A 9,163-nucleotide genomic window follows, 5' to 3' on the forward strand; every position below is an offset into this window, starting at 1 on the left:
ATTAAATAATTAGATTTTCTTTTCAAATAATTTATTCTTATTAACTAATAAAGCTTGTATTTTGTGACATTTGAGGACAATGTTCCATTTTAAAGGCTATTGGAATTCGATTAGTATTTTTTTTCTAAGCTATTTCAACTCATATTTGAACAATTTTGAGAAACCCTTTTTTGCAGAGAGCAAATAATGAATCTATTGTATTAATTCTAAAATATCAGTTTCTACGAAACCCATTTTTCGCTGCGATAGTTCATGATTATAGATGATATACCGAGTTTAAAAATTTTGAAAGATGCGGATATTTAATTATTTGTAACCCAGTAGGTTCCGAGTACCCAGCTATGTATTTTATCTTTTATAATAAGCAGTTAAAAAATCATATAGTTTTTATTTAACAAATATGTTTACAAGATATATTTCTTTCTAAAAGATTATATATCATGTAAAAAAATATAAATAAAATATAAAAAAAAATATGTGGTTTTTTTTTCAGATATAGTTAAAAAAATTTTTTTATAGTTTTTGAAGGAAATTTTTACTGAATGTTTAGATGTAGAAAGATTAACGTAAAATTTTTCTATGAAGTAATGACAGCTGTTGATAGTAAACTTTATATCTAATTAATCTTCAATTATTTTGCTTAAATTTTCAATTAAATTTGTACTCTGCTTAGCGTTGGTTTGATTTAAAAATATTTTAATTAAATGATGATATTAAAAAAAAAACCTTTTTTACAATAGATGTTTAATTTTTAACCATAATATAACTATAACAGTTCATGTGCAATGATTTCGACCTTAAAAAGATCTCTTAAAGTTTCATTACTCAGTAAAAAATTGTATCTTATTTTTCATTGTTCAAAAGAAGAAATTATAGCAGTTTTTCAGTCCAAAATATTGAGATCTAATCTCTGTATTCTGCATAGTAATTTTAAATCAGATAAAGTATCTCTTAGTACAAGCACCAATAAAAGAGCAAATTTACTGACTTGAAAAACTGTCTATATTATACTTATACCTATAAATCTATTATATTTATGCCTAGTAACGCAAATACATGCATATTTGCGTTACTAGTTGAGAAAAACATCGAAAATCAACCCCACGTAAGAAAGAATATGATAAGAGAACTTATACCAGAATGCATGGAACAGGAAATTATTGAGTTACGAAGAGTAAGAAACAAACTTTCGAGTAAAAATTTTCTGATGCATGCTTCTTCTTAATATTAAGCGTTAATTAATTTGATTAGAGAATTTAATAAATGCTTCGAAGTGAGCTTTTATTAGGATATGTAAAAATAAAAAATATTATTTTTTATCTTCAAATTAAAAACCAACTTTAAAAAATTTTTAGGACAGTAATTAATGTGTCATTTCTAAGAAAATATTTATATTCCATATGCAACTGTTGTCCATTATATTTAGCCATAAAATGCTTAGCTCACAAATCCAAATAACAACATTTTTATAACATTTGACGAAATAATTTGATTTTTATTCATTATGATTTTATCAACTTTAATAAAAAATTTCAATACATTCCATTACTTTTAATTTTGTATTTATTTAACTATCATATTTATTTTGTTGAAATAGTTTTCAGAATTACATTTCTGATTATTTTCTTTCTCCTAAATGGAGCACCTCTCTTTAGCAAACACATTTCTCTGTTACCCAATTCCCAAAAGTTTCCCTGAATTAAAATTTTGCATATACGAAAATTCTGTCTCACCTAAACAGTTATATCAGCTTTGATTATTTAAAAAACTGATGGACTATCTGAGTTTAAAAAAATGCATAGATGCACAGAGAAAAAAGTTCAGGTAAAATTACCGTATTTAAGACTAATCACATTTCTGGTAAAAAAAAAACGTAATTATGGTAATAAAAACACAAATTATGACATATTTAAATCATTTATTCAATATTTTTTTCCATTCATATGGTATTAATTCATCAGAAATTCTGATTTTCAGGATTACAATTCTTATTACATTTTATTTAGTACAAAATACAAAGCATAAAAATAAATTTAATGGAATAAATAATTTCTCAACCATCCTAAGGAATCATGAAAAAATTACCTTATTTTGCAATATTTACAAAAATTTATCACATATTATGAAATTGTACTTTATTCTTAATTTTACAGAAAACATTACCAGAGTACTTCTGCAGTAATGACTAAGCTTTTTGAGCATATAACATGGTGAATTTCACTTAATTTTATTAGTTTTGATATCTTTACCATTTTGTTTTTTGGTGTTTCTCTCAGGTTGAATAAGTTTAAGGTTAATATAATTCTAAATATGGTTATGTCAAACATATATGCCTGTTGCCCAGTAAAATATACTGAGTCTGTGTTTCCAGTACCCAGTCTTGAGACGAAAGAGACCAGGTCTAGGAGCTCGGTGCCAGGTAGTAATTTTTTTACTGAGTCCAGACAATAAACGGGAAAGAAAAATTTTGCTTGGTGGGTCGGGTAATTACCAGGTACCCGGTACATTTCTTTTCAGGACCTCTTTTTATAATAACTATTTGCAAAAAAACAAAGACATTTTTATTGTGGTGATGGCAAAGAATTAATTTACTGATATAAGGGTTTTTGACTAAATTGCCCTCCAAAATTTTAATAATAATTACGGATTTAATGTCCACTTGAAAAATGGGAAATTTTATTGACTATCTACAATTGATATATACTTCTTAAATTTCATTTACTGCATATTTTGCTATGATTATAAGACAAAAAGGCTATGCAGTCAAAAAATAAATATGCTGGTATAAGTGTTTTCGAATAAATTGCTCTCTGAAACTTTAATAATAATTACAGATTTCATGTGAAACTTGAAAAAGAGGAAACTTTATTGATTATTTATGATTTATATGTATTTCTTAGGTTTAATACACTATTTACTGCAAATCTTTTTATGAATATGCATCCAATTGCCTATTATTCAAATTGTAATGCATGCATTTCCAAAACTAAATCAGAATTTTCAAAAGGCTAGTCGATTTGACATTGAAGCAAATAATTGCTATAGCGCTTCTTCAAAAATGAAAAGTTTCATTGATTATAAAATTGAAATATTTTTTTAAAGCTTTGATTTCATTATCACTCCTATGTATTTAATTATTATAACTTTTTATTTCATAAATATTTTATTAATGTAAGAGAAATACTTTCCATTGTCCAGTACTTTACATAAATAAACTAAAGTTGTTTATAAAAATCATAGAAACCTTTAAATAAGCAGTGAAATACCAAATAAATTCGAACATTGAATGTTTGTACAAATCAAAAATACAAATAACATTCTATCTTGAATAACGTTCTGTATGGAATTTCTAAACAAATGTTACTATAATAAGAAATCGTAAATACTTAAAGTGCATCAGAATCGATTATACTGAACATAACCATTTGAAAATTTCTGAAAATTACTAAGTGTACATCAACTGCCATAGTATAATTGCTATTAACGCTTCCTCTATTATTATCAATTACGAATCTATTATTTAGTTTGAGTACCAATGGTTTGAAAAGCATACTGTTTCAAAAGAACATTATAAAGTTGCGTAAGTATTTAAGCTGAAATGGAAAGCTAGGACGCGGTAAAAAATTCTGGATCAAATCACCGTAAAAGCACCGACACCAAGGCCGTAGCGTGAGATTGGACACGTTTAATACATACATTTGCATATAAATATACTTATTTTGTATACAAATATACATACACATAAAAATAAATAGGAATATAAGCATAATGCGGAAAATAAATGAATAGTTTTTTTTAAAAAAAAACAAAACGTCGTCTCCTATCACCCTACGCCTAAGTCTTTCACCCAGAATGCAGCAACCGTAAAATTTACATTACAGTGAAATCCATTTTTACCAGAAAATTTTATACCGTCATTTTTACAGCTGTATTTATTTAATTACAGTGATTCAACAATTTCATAGTAAATATTACTTTAAAAATTATGGTATGTTATATTTTTTGTTAAGAATAATTTTAGGATCAAGAAGGATTTTGCGGAAAAAAAGGACTGGCAGCTAAAGTACTGGTACTTCTTACCGTAATTTGATGCATAATTTTTTACTGTGTAATCTTATCCTTTAGAAAGTTTAGATTGTGAATTTAAGCAGCCATCTTGAATTTACTTAGGGTTAAAAAGAGATGAAACTAAAACATTACTTTTTAGACTAGTAAGATACATTGTTTGTGTAATACTTTCGCACCTGAACTAAAAAATCAAACGCAAATCACACAGATCTTTTAGATTTCGAAGGTGTTAGCGTTTTATGCAAAAACTATACACAATTTAAGTTATTGCTATTTGAGAGTTGTTTTTTGAACCAACTTAAGTCGACAGAACTAATAGCTTAGAAAATTTTGAGTTTTGAATCATTTATGACTTTGAATATAATAGTTCTACACTGTAAAAATTGGATACTCAAATTTCAGGAAAATTTTGACGAAACAGTTTCTTCATATATACTCCCAGCAAAAGTGACAAAGTGACAAAATAACTATTGTCACTTCTTCGAGAAAACAAATTTCGTCATTCTATTTTTCTTCCAGAAAAAATCTCGCACAGCTGAATCTGTGTCACCTTAATAACACAAGAAAGACACCTAGAACAACGAGATAAATCCCCACTATGCCCGAATCGAGAGTTGAAACCGGGTTCATCCTGACACTAGGTCAAATCCTTGACCTCTAAACAGCCGATCGGCGTATTTTGTTTCTTTATTTTCGATTGTCTAGTCTTCATCTTAGTTTCGCTATTCCTGTTAACCCTAGAGAGACTGAATATTAGTATATTCCTATATTGCTCAAAAGCAGTCAAAATGACTGGATTGTAAAAGAATAAATAATTCTTAAAAAAATTTATTTAAAATTAATTTTTAATATTTTTTATATTATTTACAGTTATATAACAAGTTATTAGTAAATATTAACAGTAAAAAAATTATATGTTGTACAGAATTCTAAGAAATTGCGTCATTATATACATTGTTGCTTTTCTAATTGAAATTAAAAGCAGTCAAAATGACTTCCTTAGGCAATCTAGTGTTAATAATCTCCCACAATGCACTACGATGAGATTTCAAATGAAGGAAACATTTTCGTCAGATACGTGAAAGCCCCCTTTTTGTTACACACCACATGATTTAGCGACGAAATAATATTCAAAATTGAAGAAATATAGCTCAAGGATTGCTGAATCGTCATAAGTGAGAATTTTATTTCTGAGAGTGTATCAATTAAAATTAACTAATCAAAACAATACCTGACTGATCCAGATATAAATTTCAGATGCATTCAGCAGAATATGTATTTATTGAAGCTTCATAATTATAAATTATTAATTTCATGAATACTGAGTATATTGGAACCAATACATAGTAAATTATCCTGATAAAGAATTTGGGATAGTTAATGCACATAATTAAAATTAAGTATATTTTTACTTATAAAAAATTAAAACTTCTAATCAGTTAGCCCTATCGACAAAGATTTGGTTCGCAATAAACCTTACTTTGGAAACATGGAATTATTTGTCTAGAAAGCAATGCTGAAATTTCATTCTCTTTTTAATCCTTATCTCTTTGATCAAAAGTCAAGATGTTGGTTAAAAGCCACGGAATATGTAAAAAAAAATTATAATCAAAACTACCAGAATACAATGTATTTTTGGTTCTATGGGAATACCAAAAATCTCGGTAATATTTTCCGAAGAACTTAAGTAATGATTTTTGTAAAATTAACAATTAAATATGGTTTTGTAATACATGATGAAACTTGCCAATTTTATCATGGTATCTAAGACCATGGTATAAAAACCATTCATTCAATAAAATTTATTTTTCAGGTTTGTATTTCTTACAAAATATGCCGTAATAGGAGCTATAATTTTGAAAACCAGATTTTCCAGTAAATCGATACAATGCGAACTTTCCAAATAAATGGATAAATGGTTTACATAGGAATTTTATTAACAGAAATTATGTTATTTTTTTAAATTTATCACAAATGTTATCAGTATAGCTTACGTAAATTTCACTACAATATGTTTCTCCGTGTACAACAATTTAAAGACGCGAACAACTAATATATTTCTCTAGGGTCTGAACAACAATTTTTGCAACAACATTCAGCTTTGCACCGAAATATGTTCGCATTAGTTATAAAAATTTATTCGAATTATATTCTTATCAGATTCAACATAAGAGTTAACCTGTTGAAGTAAAAGTACAAAAAGAAATTAGTTCTATCTGAGATGTATTATGTTGTTTTTGGCGCATTTCCATATTAATCTTTTTTTAATCACTCTACGTTTGCAATTTTTATTCACTTAATTTTCTGAACTAATATCTTCGTTCATTTATTGCTATTACTCCCAAATAAAGAAATACCAAAATAAATACTGAGTTATATGTTTATGTCACACGTTTTATTCCTTCTTTTCTGTTGCAACAAACGATTTAATAATGATTAATAAACCATTTCGTTGCGACAGCAAACATGAGGCATAAAATAATTCAATAATTGGAAATGATTCTATGCGCACATAAAATTTCAGTTGAATGCATTTTTCCATAACAAATAAGCAAAGCATTTTATAGTTCGATACAAAAAATATTCACAAACACAATATTATACATAAATTTCTCTTACGGTAGTTTTCCTAACTAACTATCTAAGCCGAATCCTTGAGTTAATGAACATGATTTAACAACAATCACGTAACACACTGTCTTGAAATATTTATAAACACAAATAATTGTAAGAGAACCTTGAGACCTGGAAGAGAACTTAAAAGAACTGTGTATTTTTAAGCACATAAAATATGTATATTTCTTGATACACCGGATGGTACGTTCGTATGGTGCTTGTAATGTTTTTTGCAGAGTTTCTAATCTTGTAAATCAAATAAAAATAATTAATAAATTTAATTAAAAATGATTCAGACACCGATAAACATAGCACCCACTCACAGAAATAAAGCTCTTACTTTTGATAATTCAGCAATTTTAGAGCTGCATTGCGTTTATTTTGAGAATTATTTCGCCCATCAAATCACGCGAATTGAGACAAAACGCGTACTCTAAGATGAAAATATTTACTCAACTCGAAACCTTATCGTAGTGCATTGTGGGAGATTGTTCACTAGATTGAAGAGACTGGAATGAAGATTAGACGATAGAAAATAAAGTTCGAAATAAGCCTACCGGAATGTATGGTGGTCAAGGAGATGTCCTCGTACTGGGGAGATCTAGAGTTCGATTCCCTTTTCGGAAATGGATGTAGTTTATTTCTATGTTCTGTCTGTTTTTCTCTTGTTTTTAAGGCAACAACGGTCCTCCTACTAGCAGTCTTAAGTGACTCTTGCCTGGTCAGTCTTATGATTCGTACCCTATTGTACTTACCATGTATAGTAAAGACATAATTATTCAGACATTTCAATGATTAATAATAAATTCTTTAAGTATACCTAAACTGGTAATTTTTGCTTAAACTTATAATACTGAACGAAATACTTTTCCTGCTTTTGTATTCATACAAAACAATGAAATCATACATAATAATATAATAAAATTATATATTAGAGGCTTCAAAATATGACACGTATGAAATTATCGACGAAATTTGTTTTATTTTTTTTAAACATAATAGCATGTCAAAGTTATTCATTATAAAATGTCAAAACCTTGCTTACAAAATGTTGCTATGTCGTTTAAAATGTTGCTTAAAATTAAGCAAATCAAATTGCAATTATAACTATTTATGACAAAATAATTGAGCATTAAAGTAAAATATTAACATCCGTTATAGAGATCTATTAAATAAACAGAATGATACATTTTTAAGTAAGGTCATTTTAATTTATGACAAGTAAAAGCTATAGTCAGAAATCAATATACTCTTAAATCAGACAATTAAATGAGATCGGTGGCAGTTACACACAAAAAAATAATAAATAAATAGAATAAAATAAATTAAATAAATGAAAATTATATACTATTGCAGTTGCGTGATTACATAATAACATGCAACATTATATTCTTATTCTATAGCCATTAAAGTAAATGAAATTTATTTTTCAGAAAATCTTTTGTGCTTGAAAAATAAATTCTTAACTTGCTTATTAATTTTTACTGCCTATCGTTATATTTAGAGTTTCCAAAAATATTAGTTATTATGGTATTTATTAATACGCTTATTGCAAATCAAATAAAAATATTTAGTTTCGATTTTCAATTTTCAATTTTTCATTGACTAATAATAGGTTTAAACTGAGAAATGACACCATGGAGCTATTGAGGATATATTGTTATAAGGCACATATATATATTGAACTTTCTGTGATAATGTGAGTAAATTAAACAGAAACTTAAAGATCATTCCTATTTAAATATTATTGATTTTGTAAAGTACAAAGAGGCTTATGCCAGTTATTTTTTTAAGCAGATTCAATTCTATTATTATTGACAACAGATGCAACCTATTGACTATTTAATAGTGCACAGCAACGTTAGTTTAGTAGTTTGGGTAGTTACTTAGGTTTATTAGTTACTACAGCATAAAGTTATTAGTTTTCATTTATTACACTATCTTGACTGTAGATATCACTCTTGAACCACGAAAGGGTAATATTTCTGTGCAAAAAGGTAAATTGTATTCTCTTTTCAATTAATTTTTCAATGTAAATGATTTGACCTCCTTGAGATCTCTTTGAGGTTTCGTGGATCGAGAACGATTTGATCTTGGTCCACGAAATCTCAAAGAGGCCTGAAAGGATCAAGAATCTTTCGTGGATCAAGAACGATTTGATCTTGATACACGAAAGGGTAGTGCTTCTGCTCAAAAAAGTAAATTGAATCATCTTTTCAATCAATTTTTTAATCAATTGTATTAATGAGACCTCTTTGAGCATCAGTGAGATGATAGTGTGGGGCCTATTATTAAAAGTACCAAGGTATAGCAATAATCTCCAGGCCAAACTACTCTAAAAAATTTAATTTGAATAGCAAGCTTACATATCAAAAGCTACATCCAATGCTTAAGTGTAAAATTTTGCTGATCTCTTAGAAGTGATTTGAAAGTGCTCTTAGTGAAGCACTTTTATGGATTATTTTTTAATTCTGAGGAT

Source organism: Parasteatoda tepidariorum, chromosome 5, assembly GCF_982258835.1.
Source record: "Parasteatoda tepidariorum strain Cologne lab strain chromosome 5, Ptep-v5.0, whole genome shotgun sequence".
NCBI classification, from domain to species: domain Eukaryota; kingdom Metazoa; phylum Arthropoda; class Arachnida; order Araneae; family Theridiidae; genus Parasteatoda; species Parasteatoda tepidariorum.